This window comes from Marmota marmota, unplaced genomic scaffold, assembly GCF_001458135.2.
Source record: "Marmota marmota marmota unplaced genomic scaffold, marMar, whole genome shotgun sequence".
Lineage (NCBI taxonomy): Eukaryota > Metazoa > Chordata > Mammalia > Rodentia > Sciuridae > Marmota > Marmota marmota.
The window spans coordinates 4,990,403-5,009,884 of record NW_026000019.1 but is presented as its reverse complement, the minus strand read 5'-3'; positions in this window follow the sequence as shown (position 1 = coordinate 5,009,884).

Sequence of the window (19,482 nt, the reverse complement as noted above, 5' to 3'; positions counted from 1 at the left end):
GTTTTTCAAAAATATTATGCAGTAACACATTCGATGTGCTATTACACAGTAGGATGACTAGATAACAATAATGTACTGCATATTCCAGAGAGCTGGAAGAAAGATTTTTGAATATTTCATCATAAAAAAGATGATAAATTTTGAGGATATAGATCTGTTTAATACAACTTTAACACTAAACAATGCATACATATGTCAAATTATCACATGGTACTCCATTAAAAGTACAAATTTTATGTTTTTATATATCAGTTTAAAAATACCTCCTGAATTAAAGTGTTAATACAAATGGTGTCACAACTATTCCCCACAATATGTATATTAAGAGTTTATATTAAAATATCTTTTATACACAAAATATTACACAGAGAAGTGTAATATTTTCCTACAAATGAGGGAATCAATTTTTGAAAATTATTGGAACCAAAATTACTACTATTGCAAAAAGTATCTAAAGAAAACATTGTTCAAACTTTTTAAATTCCATGTTCTTACTGATGTGTGATATTAAAATTGGAGTTTCTCTTCTGCTTGTTTTGCACAAGCTTCTGGCCTCTGAAGCTGAGAATTGCTGCCAATGTTAATGGTGAGCCATGAATTAATTAGTGTTAACTGGTAGCATGATCTTTTTTAGCTGTGTAATATGGGGCTCCCTTGGAAAAATTAGTTACAGCTTTCATGTGTCACATCACATCTTTTAGAAGAAGAAATACCGGGGTTAAACAATATCAGTGAAAAATACATCCATCATACCTATATAGGAGGTTAGGAAGATCTGTAGGTCTTGAGTTGACTTATAATAAGTTTGTAACTCTGGCAGAGCTTTTTTATACACTTCTATATAAGAACCCTTATTTATAACCTCCTAGTTTTACTTACTTGAGAAAACTGACACCAGTGTATGTCTCAAGTTACAAAACATTATCTTACTTGTATGACTATAATTTGTTTTTACTCTCCTGCCAAGTTTTTAAAACCGAAAAGGTCAAAAATTGACCTTATTCCCATCTACTGTTAGGAGTCAGATGAAATCTGTCAGGAGTGACTCTTTGGAACACGTAATAAGAATCATGGTTCCCTTTAGATCAAGGGAACCAGTCCTGCCATCTGCCAGATGGGACAGGATCTTTCTAAACATATGTGGCTTCCTTTCCAAGCATCAGAGACATTCCCCCTTCTAATGGCCATCCTCTTTACAGAACGCGCACTGGTTGGTAATAAAATTACTCAAAGCAAATAGATGTAAGCCAAGTTTTAAAATGGACAATATATAAAAAAACATTTATTGGTTGCCTTGCCTGTTTTAGACCTATGCAAGATATAATTTTGCAAATTTTTACATAACACTTAGAAAAAGCTCAACCATTTAGTTCTTAGATGTATACATATCTCTACCTTATTTAGAGTGTCAACTATATTGTGATAACCTAAAATAACTGTTGTTTATTTAACCAGTCACTTAGTAATTGTTTAAAAGACCTTAAAACAAGTAAAACTTTAACTTTTAGGACTTAGTTTTCCTAAGTAATAAAACCTAACAGAAACAAGAAATATTGGTAGATAAGCTTGGATGTTTTTTAATAACTGTGAAGAAAACATTTAGTTAAGAACACTATGTTCCCTATGAAAAACCAAGATATCAAACGAGTCTAGTTATTCCCACCAAAGAAAAATCCTTTAAAGCAATGGACATTGAACTTCAAAGACATCTTTGCTTTTAACAATTCAAATTGACCTGCTTGCTAACACTGTATTTAAGTCACACGAAATAAAGGCATTTGAATCCTCTTTTTTGTTTTAAATTCATGAGCACTTATGTATCTACAAGCCAATTCTGGTACCATGTAACTGGATACAAGCATGTATACAGATACAATATAAGACACACAGTTATGCAGAAATATGCATAAAACAGACAGGCAACAAAGGTTTGGCAGTTTTGTTTACCAGATGTTAGATCTCTACAGGTAAAAGAAAACAGAGATTATACAGTATCTATCAGATTTAACCCTTTAGAAATTAAAACAGAACCTGTCACAGATTTTTACATTATGCCTTAAACCTAGGGAGGACCTGTGCAATTGTGGATATTCAGAGTAGAGTCTATCAGCCATGGCGGACACTGAAATCAAAGGTATAGGTGGTCATTTGTCCTTCATGGACGCCAAATGCACTTCACAATCACCACTGTTAAAAAATCTCGATTTAGATAAAGTAAGACTGATAGGGGGGATTTATATAATAATATAAATTAACATATATATTATTAATAAATTGTGTGTGTGTGTGTGTGTGTGTGTGTGTATATATATATATATATATATATATATATATATATATATAAATATATAAATTTAGGTGCGTAGGACCAAAAACCGAGAAAAACTCAGGAAAAACTGAGTTCAAAAACAGACAAGAGAATTTTCCAAAAAATTCAAATGGCCATAATTACTCTAATAAAGTATCAGCTGGAATGTCTATCAGACCAGAGTACACTTTTGGATAAGAGTCAGAACTTTCCCTTTGTCTTCACCTTTCTACAGAATCCTAGACTAAAAGAAAGTTTTATAGTGGTTTGGATTTTAAAATGACACCCTCACCACCACTGCCTGTTTTGGCCTTAAGTCAGTTTGGGCAATTGCTCACGCAACTCTAGCTGCAAGATGGTGTTACAGTTTGTTTCCCCTGGGCCATCTATCCCCTTCCTTCAAACTGGTATTTGGGTCAGATTTGAATACAGAAAAATATTAGGCATTTCTTCTCAGGAATTGAGGATTAAAGGAATCTCATTATATGAACTCTTGTGCCCAAATGGGACATTATGCATCTGAAAGACAAAAGGGAAGAAGGTGTTCCTTGGCATTCCTCCATTGTCTGAACCATAATAAGGCATCCCTCAATTTCCCATGGACCTTAAAGCCATTGGTGACCACCCCTTGAGGCCTGCTAGTTGATTTAGTAGCTCTTACCAATGCAAAGTACATAAGGCTTCCTATGATCTTCAAAACATGACCAATTACATATTGAGACCTGCTGATTAGATTAGTCACTCTTTTGGGGGGTTGGGGGTACCTGGGATTGAAACCAGGAATGCCCAACCACTGAGCCACATCCCCAGCCCCTTTTTAGATTTTATTTAAAGACAGGGTTTCCCTAAGTTGCTTTGGGCCTTACTAAGTTGCTGAGGCTGGCTTTGAACTTGCGATTCTCCTGCCTCAGCTTCCTGAGACACTGAGATTATAGGCATATACCATGACACCCAGCTAGATTAGTTACTCTTACTAACCCAAAGTATTCAAAGTTTCATCTCCTGTGATTCCAAAAATGTGAGTGAGCATGCATTGAGGCCTATCTTTGATTTGGTTTGGTTGGATTAGTTGCCCTTGCCAATGAATGACACAAATTCCCTTTTATGTGATTCCCTTTAAAAAGGAGAAACTGTTTCTTTTGTATTGTGTTTACCCCCAACGTAGAAGTACTACAGATCAGGTTGTGCATCTTAGAGCTCAGTTGTTGTACTAAGGGAGAAACGTGTTCCTAAGGGTCATGGGCCCTGGACAAGATCCTAGCCTTTCTTAGTGTCTCTATTTATGATATCAGTTTGGAAACAAAAAAAAAAAAAATGATACATTTGATTGATGTAAATATTTTATCTTAAATTGCTTGAGAGTTTGTCCAGATTGTATTTGTTTTTTGTTTGATGGATTTTAAAATTATACAGAGGAAAACTGTCAGGTTTTGGAAACCTAGGAAATTAGACCCTCCTTGTGATGGTGTTACCGCTGTTGACCGGTGACAAGTTCTTGCTTCCCCAATGTTGAAGAATAACACCAAAGAAGCACGCCGAGGCAAGGTCAGAGTAGAAATTAGAAGTTTATTAAAGGACAGCAGAAAAGACTTCTCCAGGAGGAAGAAGGGGACCCAAGAGGTGGAATCCGTGGAAGTGCGGTTGTTTCCCCTTTTTATAGTTTTGGTGATGGAATGTAGGTTGGAAGGCCCGAGGGGTGGGACACAGGTGGGCCAAAGAAGTAATCTGGTCAGGAAGGACTTCTGAGTCAGCACCTTTTTGCTGGGGGCTGTTCATTAACATTTCTTTGAGGTGGACTTTGGCCTAGGGACTTTTCGGGACTTCATTAACATTCCATGAGTTGTCCTGTGTTTTCCCTGAGTCATTCTCCACATGGTCTCCATTTTAGATTTCACTGGATATTAGACCCGATTTATCTAACTACACTGACTACCTAACTTTAAATCTGGCTTCAATGGGGAGCACATCAGGGACCAGATTGAAGTTTGGGTCTTAAAAGATACTTGAGGACTCAAAATTCCTAATGACTCTATCCATGGGTTCTACTGAAACAATTTGTTTCCGAAGACTATAAGAAGACTGGGTCTACATGATTTGTGACACTCACGAGAGACAGAGTGTAGAGAGAAACAGAAATTGGTTGCCTCATTAGGTGGGGATTAGTAAATCACATCTTGCCAAAGACCTCAGATAAGACTAAGACTTTTCTCTCAGGATTCAAAATACAACAGGTGAGCGTGCCCTCCTCCTCCAGCCAAGTCAGTGAAATTTTAAAAAAAAAGAACTAGGCAGTTGAACTGACCTGTCAACTGGGTTCGTGTTCCATAAAGATAAGCTGAAACACAGCTTGAAAAACATTCATCTCTCAGAGAGGAAGGGGGTCGCACAAGCCTCAGCCAGTAAGCCTGTAGATCTGCCTTTAGACCTGCAGCCACACTAACTGCTTTTAACTGCCCTATGGTGCCTGGTACTTTTGAATCAAAGAGGTTTTTTTTCTTGTTGTTGTTGCTTTTTTTTTTTTTAAAAGGTGTGTAAAACTCTGGGGGAAAACAGTGGTTCACATCACTCACCCTTCTGAAGGGCCGCCATGTTGGTTTCTCTGCTGCTCCAGAAGCGGGAGACTAAAGGCAGGAACTAGCGCATGCTCAGTGGAGGGGCAGGGTTGAGGGATCCAGAGCGGCAGCACTGTGCAGAGCCCTTGTCTGCACTGCAGGGCTGGCCGTTGATGGTCGTTTTGGTGTCCCTAGGCTCGCCTGCAGCACTGACCCACCACATCTCGGACCCAAGTTCGTCACCTGTGCTCCAACCTGCCAGGGTCACCATTTCCCTGCTGTTTCTCCACGCTGTTGTTTATCTGCTGTTTCTCAGCAGGGACCAGTGGATTGGCTGTAAACCTTGGCAGCTGGTAGCCATGTCAGCATTGTGATATTCATATCCAATTTTCTAAATATTTTATAGAATCATTTATGAAATTCCCTGAGTTATTTAAACAGAATGTGATCTAATTATTTTATAGTCTAAATGAAACATCTCTGATGAAATGACAATGTGATGTGAAATTGTCACTTCTAATACTGAATATTTTTCTTGTTATACAGCTGCTATATTGAATAACATATTAAACATAGAAATCTTATAATTTTGGATGTCGAGCATATTTCGTTTTTAAAACCACTTATATTAGATATATTTCGATGAAACTACATAAAATTTTAAGAAACAAAAGGCCACAAAATAAAAGTCAAATAACAACCCCCCCCTAAAAAATTTAAAACCAAAATCATAGCATTTATATCTCCTTTAACCTCAATGGAATAAAATTTTAATATCAGCAATAATAGGAACTTAAGAAATTCTATAAATAAATATAAATTAAGGAGCATTCTTTTGAATGATCAATGAGTTAATGCAGAATTCAACAAGGTAATATAAATATTTCTTGAAAGATAGAAATGAAAACAAAATGTACCAAAACCTAAGATATATAATAAAACAATTACTAAGATAAAAAGAGCAATCAATGCCCATATATATGGGGGGGGGAAGGGAGGGGAGATTTCAAGTAATGATGTAACTCAAGGAGTAAGAAAACAAACAAGCCAAAATTAATAAAAAGAATGAAGTGACAAGTGTCAGAATTAGACTAAAATATAGACTAAAGCAAATTAAAAAAAATGAAATAAATAGTTCTTTGAAAATATTTTAAAACTTTTAAACTTTTGGCTAGACTAACCAGGGAACATAAGAAATGTCTCAAATAAACAAAATAAGAGTTGAAAATAAGATAGTACAACTGATACTAAAGAAATACAAAGAATCATATTAAGGGCCTTACATGCCAATAATTTGGAAAACCTAGAAGAAATGAAAAGAATTTTTGATACAAAAACTTAGCAACACTGAGCCATAAGGCTCAGTGAAAACTTGAACCAACAAATTCCAAATAACTGAGTCAGTAATAAAATTTTCCCAAGAAAGAAAAGTCCAGGACTGGAACTTTTATTGCTGCCTTTTCCAAACCTTCAAGAAGAGCTAAACTTCAAAGTACTCCAAGACTAAAATCCAAACTACTCCAAAGATTTGAAAGGGAGGGACTCATCCAAATGCACTGGTATCTGAATGGGAGGTGGGATCTAGTTAGAGGAAGAAGGTGTCTGGGGGATGCTCTGGATGGATATTCAGCCCCTTCTCCCCACCTCTCTGCCCTGAGCTGAGCATCTTTCCTCTACCATGCCCTTCTGTTATGAAGCTCTGCCTCATCTCAGGCCCAGGGAGATGGAATTGGCCCGCCTTGGACTGAACCTATTAAACCATGAGCCCAAAATAAACCTTTTCTCCTCTAAGTTGTTGTCATTAGGTGTTTTGGTCACAACCATTAAATGTTGACTAACACAATGAATATATTAGCAAAACCCTGGTTTATCTTTAAATTATTTTTTCTTCTAAATAAAGAGCTTATCCAAAGGTTTCCTTAAATAAAATATGGCTAAATTTCACTTAGCATTTAACAGTATTAAGTATTAACCACATTTACTTCCTTTTAAGTTTACTTTCAAATGTCCAATTTTATTTTAATTGGACTTTTTCCCCACATTTTTATTGATGCATTATAGTAGTACAGAATACTGGAATTTGTTGTTACATATCTGGACGTGCACACAATATGGAAAGCAGTATGGAGATTCCTCAGAGAATGAAACCACCATTTGACCCAGCTATCCCACTCCTTCGTTTATATCCAAAGGACTTAAAATCAACATACTATAGTGACACAGCCACATCAATATTTTTAGCAGCTCAGTTCACAACAGCTAGACTATGGAACCAACCTAGGTGTCCCTCAATAGATGAATGGATAAAGAAAATGTAATATATATATATATATATATATATATATATATATATATACATACATATATACTATATCATATATAAGAGACAGCACACACACACACACACACACACGTGCCGCATCCGGCCAAAGGAGCCGAGTCCGGCGAGGGACGGCGAGGTTAAAGGACACAGGACACCAAGGTTCTTCATCCAGGAGACAACTTTTATTTTTTCTACCCCCCTATTATATATCCTCCCACCCTCAGAGTTAAGCACACACACACACACACACTTTACAGGAAGCGGTCTCGAGCAGCCTTAGGCAAACTAGGTCAGGTTTTGCAGGTCGGTCATGCAAGGCCCAGCTGGGCCAACTAATCAGCAAGTACAATCTGTCCCAGGCTCTCAGGAGGGCAGATAGACAGGAAGCCCACAGGGCTGACAGAAAGCCCACAAGGCTGATTCATACTTCAGTGGTACTCGCCTCCACATGCGGAACAAAGAGCAGGAAACTTACTCCCGTTCCAGGGCCAGGGGCTTCACCACACACACACACACACACAATGGAATATTACTCAGCTTTAATGAAGAGTAAAATTATGGCATTTGCCAGTAAATGGTTGGAGTTGGAGAATATCATGCTAAGCAAAATAAGCCAATTACACAAAACCAAAGTTCGAATGTTTTCTCTAATGTTCAGATGCTATTTCACAACAAGGCAGACACTAGGGAAGAATAGCATTACCTTAGGTTAGGTAGAGGGAAGTGATGGGAGGGAAGGAGAAGGGGATGTGGGGATAGGAAAGATAGTAGAATGAAACAGATATTATTAATGTATGTATATTTGTGAAGTACATGACCAATGTGATTCTGCAATGTACACTCAAAAAAATGAGAAATTATATCCTACCTATGTATGATATATCAAAGTGCATAAATACGTTCTATGGTCATGTATAACTAATTAAAACAAATAATTTAAAAGAAAAACCTTACCAAAGGATGTAAAATAAAAATTTAATAAAGTGAGGAGAGAGCCTACAGACTGGGAGAAAATATTTACCACATGCGCCTCTGGTAAAGCATTAATCTCTAGGATATATAAAGAACTAAAAAAACTTAACACCATAAAAACCCAAATAACCCCCCCCCCAAAAAAAAATAAAAGGGCTAAGGAACTGAACAGACACTCCACAGAAGAAGAAATAAAATTGATCAACAAATATATAAAAAAGTGTTCAAGATCTCTAGCAATTAGAGAAATGCAAATCAAAACTACCCTAAGATTTCACCTCACTCCTGTCAGAATGGCAATCATCAAGAGAACAGGCAATAACAAATTTTGGTAAGGATATGGTGAAAAAGGTACACTCAAATGTTCAATTTTTAATTTCAGATACAAATTTTTCTTCTATCATCTGCAATTCTCATATTTACATCTGCTTTATTAAAGTAGGTGTAAAGAGAAAATTTAAAAAATGAAGATATTTCTGTCAGAGTTATTTTTGTAGCTATATTAAATATGTGGTCTAAGATAATTTTGAGTATAAAAATGTGATGAACAAAAATAATTGAACTTTATATTGAATTCAGTTCTCTAGGAGCAATGAAAATATACAATCATATAGGTTTTATTTCAAAAATAAAATCTTATTTAAATCTTATTTTAAAAATAATCTTATTTAAAAAACAAAAATCTTATTTTAAAAACTTTCATATAAGATCAAATAATGCATAATCACATTACTGTTTACTGTATTTAATACAGATCTTACAGTTATTCTTTCCACTTTCTTTAATATTATCTGGATAATATATTGTAGGTATATAGGATATAAATAGGAAAAATAAAAGTCTTACCTTCTATAAGTTTACTCTAAAATCTGGTAAAGTGGAATAGAAATATGTATTAATATGCTTGATAAAATATTAAATAAGAAGTTTAATATATATTTATGTGATAGATATAAACTGAGGCACTTCAAATGACATTTGAAAATTCCCTATTTTTTTAAGGCCCTGAGAACATATCCGTGTTAGATCTTATTATAGAGGTCATTCATTTTTTAAAATATATATTATCTTTATCTAATAATTTATTTTAGAAAATGATCTTAGTAGCTTAATTAAGATAGTTCAATTTCAGACATGGATAATTTATAACTGTTTCACTGACTGGATAGGGTTCACTACATTCTATTGATCCTGTGGTATAATTGTATAAGGAATGATTAATATGTGAAGCTCAATTATTGGTTATTAAACAAGGACCACTGACAGTCATGTCTTTCATAATTCAGAGAGTGCTCTAATACATAATGAGGGGGGGGATCAGTGTTGAGCATAACCAGGTAAGTCAAACTCAACTCTTATGAGGAAATGTTCAGCAACAAAAAGTTAATAGTTTAATGAACAGTAGTTTCCAATTATGCTCTTACTTATATTTTCATCAATCTCTTGAAAGATTATCTAAATTTGTGCTTATTAATTTGAAACTATGTTTTATTTGTGAATTAGTTTCACAAGGCATTGGAAGAAAGAGAAAGCTCTAGTGATTATTCATCCAAATCAAAGCAATTAAAATAGTCATATAGAGCATCTAATGTATATGATGTCATCTAAGGGGTGATAGTATTTTGTTTCTTTTCCAGTTATATGGATGTGTGTTTGAAAGACAAAGAAGGATTAAGAATTGGAAGATTAAAAAAATTTTCCATTACACAATATAATGTAGAATTTACTATTAGGAGGAAAACTTGATTGAAAAAGCATAGATAATAAACTATGTCTCATATTATGAAAACATATTTTTATGTGTTCTACTTTCTATCATAAATGATTTAATGCAAAAATTACTTAATATTTTTAGTTATAGATGAACAAAATACTTTTATTTTATGTATTTATTTTTATGTGGTACCCAAGGACTGTACCCAGCACCTCATACATGCCAGGCAAGCACTCTACTCTACTCTCATATTTACATTAATGTTCTTATTACCTCAGAAAAGTGCCATCCACAAAGTAAGTGATCAATAATTTGAATGAAGAAGAAAGTAGCAAAGAGATGAATAAATAAATGATTTTAGCTTCCATGAATAAATTGTAGTAGGTTTAGATACACAGAAAGATGTATTCCAAAAAGTTGTCTTCTTCCAAAAGAAGAAGAATGATGAGTAGACATAGTTCAAAACTGGAATAACAACAAATTCAATAATAGGTAATATCTATTGAATGCTTGCCATGTCTCTGTTATTGTTCTAAAGGATTAATGGACAATTAGTTCAATTCTGAATGTGAATCTATAAAGAAAATCCCATTTAATTTAGACTTACACTATTATTAAAATGTGTAGATTCTTCACACACATCAAGGTTGTTAGATAGCTCCTGTGCTTCTAAGTGGAAGTTAGTTACTCTACTAATTATTTGTTACTATATTTATGTAGAACTTTATCCTTATGTCTTAGTTATCTTACTGTATATTAGAGACTTTTAAAACATATGGAAATTCTACAACTTACTATGAAAACTCACCAAACAAACATTTGCTTTAAGCCAAAGGATTTGGGCATATGCAATGTTTGGATTTGGATAGAAAATACCAGAAAGTTCTTTTGTTGTGTTTCTTTCCTCTTTTTTTATTTTTAATTTTGTAAAGTCAGCACTTATTTGAAGCCAAGATATGAATTTTCCAACTTCACACTGAAAAGACTTTCTAAATATTTTTGCATCTATTGGAACCACTGTATATTTGGCCTGAAATCATTCAGAGCAAATTTATTTCATTGACATTCCTCTCAGTTTCAGCAGAACATTTTGGTCTTCACTTTGCACATTCCTCTTCTGAGACTTTCTTTGCCAAGGTAATAGACTTGACTAATTCTCCATTGGAGAAGACATGTGGTAAAGTTTTCTTGTGATTATGTAACCTCAGTTCAGCTAAGGAGAGGGAAAGCCAGTTTTACTCTATGTGTTGGGAATTTTATTTAAGGAATATAATTTCATCTCTTCTCATCTATGTTGAAAAAGAAAGCATACACCATACCAGTTTTCACTGCTTATGAAGTAAATATAAAATGGTACAAAATTGCAGTGATAAAAAGACAAGCTTGTATTGGTCAGAATGATCTTTCAGAGAAATAATGCATTTTTAAAAATATTTCCAGTCTTCCTTTCTAGGTAAGAAAAAATAGTTTAGCCAATGGAAAATAAACAATCCCTTCTGATGAAATAACCGAGGGGAGTAATACTTGAGGGGATGCAGGTTGCACATGTTGGGGTGTGCATGGTATGAGTGTAATGGATAGATGCTGAGAAAGATGCTCTTTGGATTGTTTTAATAAAATGCATAAAACGGGATATGCCATACACTTTCTTTGGTTTAGTCCATGTTTTGAGAACCAACTTTAAGTCCCAGTGCATATCTCCTGTAAAAATAATGAGGAAAAAGATGCTTAGAAAAAATAAATAAATTCTGAGCCCAGGAGGTATCATTATTCAGCAGTAATCAAATACATTCATGTTGATGATGGCTGCATAGATTTTGAACTACTTCTACACTAAAATAAGAAAATGAGTTTTGTTTTTACTTATAAAATATATCTGGTATGACTAAATGCTTTTAAAGTTGAAATACCTTAATACAAGAAGTAAAATTGAAATTGGCAGACATTATTCATGTTAAACCAGAAATTACTTACAACATGTGTGTATCTATATCTATACATGCACATGCGTGTAACTAAGAATCTACTTCTATACCCGCCTATATATTTAAGTATGACTATAAATTTAGCAACCTATTGTTATAATTTTATATTAAGAAATCTTATGTAAAGTTTCTCAACATTTCATTATTACAATTAGTCCAAGGCATTTGTTTGCTCTGGAAGAGCCTGACATAATTGCATATCCACAGAAATGTGCCTTGACTAGAGTGGAACTCAAAATGTCTCATGAGTATGCTGTAATTTTCAAATATTTACATGTATTGGCAATCATGCACTTTAATACTTCAGAGTTTTGATTATTTAATGTAGTCAATGGTTTTGTTAATCCATCAAAATGTCATTTACAGAGCTTTATAAAGTAATACATCACTCTTGCTCATCCTTTGTCCCCTAGATGAACTGTCTTCCATTATGGTTTTGAGTACATTGAACAGTGTTTCAAATATTACCCTGGGAATAAAGTGAGTAAACAACGCACTGGATACTCTATGGATCTTTCAATCTTATCAGCATATTGTTCCTGGAATAAAAATCTACCTCATGGAAATGTAAACCTTAGTTTCTATAACCAAATATTCATAGAGGCTATGCAATTTAATTTGCTGTACGTATTAATTGTTTCATGATATTTTCAGAAAAAAAGTATCTTAACATGAATTATTATTTAGAAAAATAGACAACCATCCAATTAGCTTATATTAGAAGGGACAATGATAAGCCACAGATATATGCAGCATTGTTCTATTGTTCATTAAAAATGGAGACATCTCTACTTTCTTTACATAGGTTTAATCCTTTAAAAATACCTTATTTTGTTAGATGGACTTCTTTAAATATACAACTTGTTTCTGAACTTGGAACTCTATCCATAGAAATATCTAATAGAAGTGAAGATCCTAAATTTGTGCTCAAAATTCTGTACTGTTTTCTTCCTCTATCGTGTACTTTCCTGAGGTTAGAAGAGGCCATACAAGGTCAGCCACCTTACTTTTCTTTCTCCAAGAGGGAGTTTATTTAAACTTTCAAAGGAAGATGGTTTTATATCACCTTAACAGTTACTATTGAGGGTTTACTCTAGATTCCCCTAAAGTAGTCTTAAAACTACTATAGCAGCTGATAACCCTTATATTGCAAAAGTTGCTCTGAGCTCAAGGTTTGTATCAACATGAAAAAAAATAGTGGATATTTGATGCATGAAGGGAGTGTTTGGCTCAGAATATTGCTAAATTCCATTTTAATACAATTCTGCCAATTGATCCAGTTTTGTTCAATGTAATTTCTGTTGACCACAGAAGTACTTTATTTTAATGTGATCTTTAATTATTTATACATTTTAAAATATTTTATCATCAAATGACACATATTTTCTTTTAAATTTTACTTTTTAGTCTTTCAATAGTTGTGTTCCTATCACAGCTTTCCCATTTCTTCAATATTTCATATGTGTAGAATATAGTAGATTAGGTCAAAACAACACAAGTAATATAGATACTGACCTATGAACATTTTAGGGAAATATCAAGGAATTCATACAAATATTTTAAAGTACTTGCTTAAAAATAAATAATTTAAAAGATTATATTCCTATTGCATTTTTCAGGAGCTTTGAAAAAACTATACATTCTACTACTACTACTACTACTACTACACACACACACACACACACACAATTACAACTCATTGTCTTCCCTCATGATAGCTTATCATTTTGTCCTTCCAACAATTGTCTAAGTTACATCATAGTTGGTTCCTTTCATTTAAACAGAAGACAGGTGATGGGGAATCTCAAGTCATTTCCCAAGTGGAAATGGTTGAGTGGTTTCTCCCTGTTTGCCTGGGTATCTTTGGTTCCTATATTTTATTCTTTCAGTATTAAAATTAAGAGAGAATTTAGACATGTAAAAAATTCCAGGCATGGATTAACTATTAATTTAATAAAGTTTAGTCTTCAGGCCTCTTAATTTTCAATACCTATTGAGGGATATTAGCAAAGAGTTCACATGTTTTTATAAAATTTACATTGGTAAGATATTTGAATCTCAGTGAGTTTTACCTTTCCACTCGTTTTTCTTTCTGTCACATTGAATTGATCTTGAGACTTTTGGGGAAGTTGCCAATAGAAAGGCTAGTTTACATTTAATTTGGGTAAGGGAATATAATTTGTTCTTATCCATCTCTTTCACATGTAATTATGTATTTAAAAGTTACTACTATTCCAAAAAGTGATTTAGTAGTATTTGCTTCTAGGAATATTTCTATTAACTATTATTTGGTTTCCAATTAATATATTGTAAAACAGAAACTCTTTGATTTCAGAGGTAGCATACAGGGCAGGGGCCTGGAGAAAGAGAGGGACAGAGAAGGACAGAATAAAGGACACATGAAACATGTGCCTATTTTCCTTTTCTTGATGGAAATTGTGGTGGCTGTGAAAACACACTGCAGGTTTCTAACCAGAGTGAGCAAAATTGACTGAAGGACTCAGAAACTGTTCTTTGAAATCCATCTCGGCTTTGGAGTTAAAGGTCTCATGTGTCCCAGGCCGTGTTTAGTCAATGATTGTGTGGGGCTGGGACAGAAAGGCAGGAGAATTCCTGGAAGATGCAGGACTCTCTGACAAGGAAATGCTTGAACACTCCCTAATCTTACAGAACTTTCCTAAAAACTACAATATAGTCTTAAAGGCTTGTATCCACCCTTACTATGTCCTTTCTTCTTACCTTCACGTGGGAGGAAATCTACATGTTGTCTGATACTGAATCCTTCCCTATTTTCTCCTATAGACATTTCAAAATAAATACCTCACACATTTGACCATGCTTTGGCATCTAATTTATACAGCACATAGAATGATACAGGAATTGTGTAAAATATAAATCATGCAAACTTTTTGTGTTTGATGACACAGTACTTTGTTTTTGAGCAGTACTAACATTGTCATAGTTCATATAAGATAAATGTATAGAAGATTTAACAAATTTGACAATCAGACTTTAAATTTAAATAATATCAATTCAGTAGAGTTAAACCAAAAGAAATATTTCTGAACTATTAAAACCAAAATATAACACTGGAAAGTAAGATTGGACTGACTTGCTATAATCTTTTCATAAAACTAGTGTCATGTAGTGGAGTGATGTAAGAAATTTTCACCAAAATTATATGTATGGAGGGTACATGATGCAGGTAGGCTGGACTTTTGAGTTAACAAACAATGTTGTTTTACCAAATTGTTTGTTTCTGATATTTATCAACGCTTACTTTTTAATATTTATTGTACATTTTCTTATTCAATAACAGTGCTCACTTTTGTACTTATTTATAGATTTTTATTCCTAAATTTGTCTTCTGTTTCTTAGAAAGGATTGCTCAAATGATACCATCTCTAGGTGTGGTTGAATCTGTATGTGACCACTCTAGCCACTTCTCCTGAAACTCAAGGAAGGGAAGAACAAGCAAGATAGGAGAGACTTATGTCCAATTTACCAGGAGGAACCCGAGATTAAGCAGAAAGAAGACAGCTTCATTTTTTGAACAAGAAAGGAAGAAAATACATGAGTTCTGTTATTGTTTCTAACTTTTATTTTTGTGGTGGTGGTCATAGAAGAGAAATCCTTTTTTTAAAGTCTGTTTCTATTCATTTAGTTATGAAACACTTTTTCCACTTTTCTCTAACAATGTACTATTACAGTGTAGTTTTTGTTTCCATAAATGCTTTTTGTTCAGCATTATTGGTTTTGTAATTTAAAATAATTAATAAAAATAATGATTAAGTAATGATTAATTATAACTAATAAATATAAAAATAATTATTGAGATAATTATAAATTTCAGAGCTGAGAAAATACCTCAGTGATAGAGCACTTCTGTATCATGTGGGAGGACCTGGGTTTAACTCCTCGTATAGGAAAAAAAAAGGATAATTATGTTTTAATCCTTTTATGAATAAAATGTTATGTGACAAAAATAACATATCTACACAGACATGCCCTTTATTAACATGCTATTTGAAATGTATTTTCTATATAGATTAATTAATTTTGTCTACATTATGGTATGCTTCCTTTCACCTCATTTGGAATTTCCCCTTGCCTTTTTTTTTTTAGATTATCTCCACTTGAGATTTTTTTTTTATTCTTGCTTCCTCATTCTACTTATTTTCTGTACAATTCTTCTTCTGCTGCCCTTTATTTCTTACCCGTTTGAGGGTGTTTTTTTTTTTTTTTGTTGTTGTTGTTGTTGTTGTTGTTTTGTTTTTTGGTAAAGGGAATTGAACACAGGGGCACTTCACCACTGAGTCACATCCACAGCCCTGTTTTGTATTTTGTTTAGAGATGGTCTTACAGAGCTGCTTAGCACCTCACCATTGCTGAGGCTGGCTTTGTACTTACATCCTCCTCCCAAGTCTCTGCCTCCCGAGCTGCTGGGATTCCAGGCATAGGCCACTGTGCATGGCTCCTTACCTGTATTTTTTACATTATATTTTTCATCTGGATCTGAACTTAAGAATTCTTAGGGTTCAAATCAAATCTTTGAAGTAGTATATATTGCTAAGTGCATTTTTAAACCTAATTTCTGTTTAGATAATTTATACATCTGTCCTCTCGTTTTGAATTCCTTATGATTAATGTCTTCACAATCCATCTATAACTATGTGTAGATGCTTGTTGAGTAATTATTCTCTGATGTTTATACACATTTTAATCTGTTTTACTTTATATTTACAATATAGAAAATGCAATCCACATTTTGAGTCTGCAGCTAACATTTTCCCTGTATTTCCTCTTCTAGAGGTAGCCTTTTCATTGTTCTCTACAGAAGTCTATCAGGAATCCAAAAAAACCCCAGTGTGCTCTATTTGACAATGTTTCGAAGAAATGTGTAAAAAGAGAGACAATAAAAGCCTGACAGTTGATATTGGTCAAAATGAACAGTTGCTCAGAATTGAACTCTGTCTACACAGAATCAATTTTTTTCTTTTCTTTTTCTTTCTATTTTTTTAAAGTAGGTCTTAAATGGCTGTGCTTTACAAACATCGTGGAAAAATTCCCCATCCTGATTTTATTTTTCTCCATGGGAAAAAAACAAGTCTGATGAAATAAATGAGAATCCATATGTGCAAAGACAGCAAGAAAAACTGTCTGGTAGCCTATTGTGTTCCTTTGAAAATACCTTTTTCATTTACTCCATAGTTTGCAGTTTTCACCTTATAAGGACTTGTTATGAAATTAACTAGAGTTCTTAAAAAATAACTGACCCATGAGTTTGCATTTTTAATACTAAGGTGTAACTGTATTTAGAGGGTTGCTATACATAATAGTTATTCATAAGCTATACCAGGCAGACTATAGAAATATAGTTAAGTAGATATAAAAAAATATATTTTTTGCAGAGAGAAAGGGGAAAAAGGAAAAGAAAAATCTGGTATATTTATCATCAAATATTTCATTTTTGGTGCTATTGGAAAGCATATTTTTAAAATTTGAATGCTAACATTCATTGTTATCATATAGGAATATAAATGTTATATAGTGACTGTGTCCTATAATCCTACTAAATTCATTTATTAGTTCTAAGAACACTTTTATAGGTTTCTTAGGGTTTTCTATGGAAACAATCACTCCATCTATGAATAAAAGTATTTTTAAATTTTCTTTTCTAATATAAACACCTCTCATTTTCTTTCGTGGTCATGCTTGCTAGAACTCCTAGTGCTATGCTAAGAGAAATAATGTGAGAGTGTATCTTTGCTTTCACTGTTCTCAATCTTCTGGGGAAAGCATTCAATTCTTCACCTGCAGGCGTGATGTCAGATGTAGAGTGTAGGTAGCTATTTACCAATGTAAGAAAGTTTTCTTTATTCTTAGTTTACTGTTTATTATGAACATATATTGAATTTTGTTAAATGCTATTTTCTACACTTATTTAAATTATTATATATCAGCATGTTAAAATAATGAATTATGTTGATTAATTTTCAAATGTTGCATAAGCCTTCAACTTTAGAGATGGTCCTTTGTGTTTAAGGGTGATTCTCGTTTTTATATTATAGGATTTGATTTGCTAACACTTTGGTGAAGATTTTTGTATCTGTATTCATAATGGATTTCAATTGGTAGTATTCTTCCATAATGTATTTATCTGATTTGGGTATTAGGACAATGCTAAATCCATGAACAATTTGGAGGGTTGTCCATCCATATATATTTTCTAGAAAGAGGTTGTATACAATTGGAATGATTTCTTCCTTAAATGTTTGGTAGAATTCTTCAAAAAAAAAAAAAAAAACTCTAGCATTGTAATTTTCTTTTCTTTCCTTTTCTTCTCTTTTTCTCTTTCTCTGGAAGACATTACTTTATTCACAACTCACAGAATATTTAGTGACAACAAAAACCCAGGGAGTCACCATCCATTCAGTTTTAAAGATCCTAACATTTTACCATGCGTGCTTTCGAATATATATTTTAAACCATATCAAAGTTTCCCAGATATCCTCTCCCAGATCAAATATTGACTGTATCTTCCTTCTTCCCATAGGCAAGAATTGTACTGAATTTGGTGCTTATTGACCTCATACCAGTTTTTATGTAATTAACATAAAACTCCATAAGCAATTTGTAACATTAAAGCAATTTGTAACATTTAAAATAAATGCTATATTTTTGTGAAACTTGTATTTTTTCAAATTTTAACTCCATAACATTTTTTTAATTACACATGACAGTAGAATATATTTTTACATATAGAAACATGAATTCCATCTTATTATAATTAGGATCCCAGGATTCTGGTTGAACATGATGTGGAGATTCACTGTAGTATATTTATATGTACATACAAAAGATAAGTCTGATTCATTCTACTATCTTTCCTATTTATTATTTCCTGTCCCATCTCCCTTCCCTTCATTCCCCTTTGTCTAATTTACTGAGCTTTTATTCTTCCCCTCCCCACCTAATTGTGTGTTAGCATCCACATATCAGAAAGAATATTCAACCTTTGGTTTTTGGGGGGATAGGCTTATTTCACTTAGAATAATAGTCTCCAAACCCATCCATTTATTGGCAAATGCCATTAAGTCATCATTTTTATGGCTGAGTAATATTCCATTTTGAATATATATCACATATTATTTATCCATTCATCTATTGAAGGGCACCTAGGTTGGTTCCATGGCTTAGACATTGTGAATTGAGCTGCTATACACATTGATGTGGCTGAGTCACTGTAGTGTGCTGTTCTTAAGTCCTTTGGGACTTTGAAAAGTGGGAAAACTGGGTCAAATAGTGGGTCCAGTCCAAGTTTTCTCAGGAATTTCTACACTGCTGTCCAGAGTGGTTGTACCAACTTGCAGTCCCACCAATAAGTTATGAGTGTACCTTTTGCCCCACATCATCACCAACATTTATTACTTGTAATGTTGATTGTTGCCATTCTGACTGGGATGAGATGAGTTTTAATTTGCATTTCTCTAATTGCAAGCAATGTTGAACATTTTTTTCATATATTTGTTGACCATTCTTATTTCTTCACTGTGAAGCATCTTTTCAATTCCTTTGACCATTCATTAATTAGGTTTTTTGTTTTCTTTTTTTTTTTTTTTTTTTTT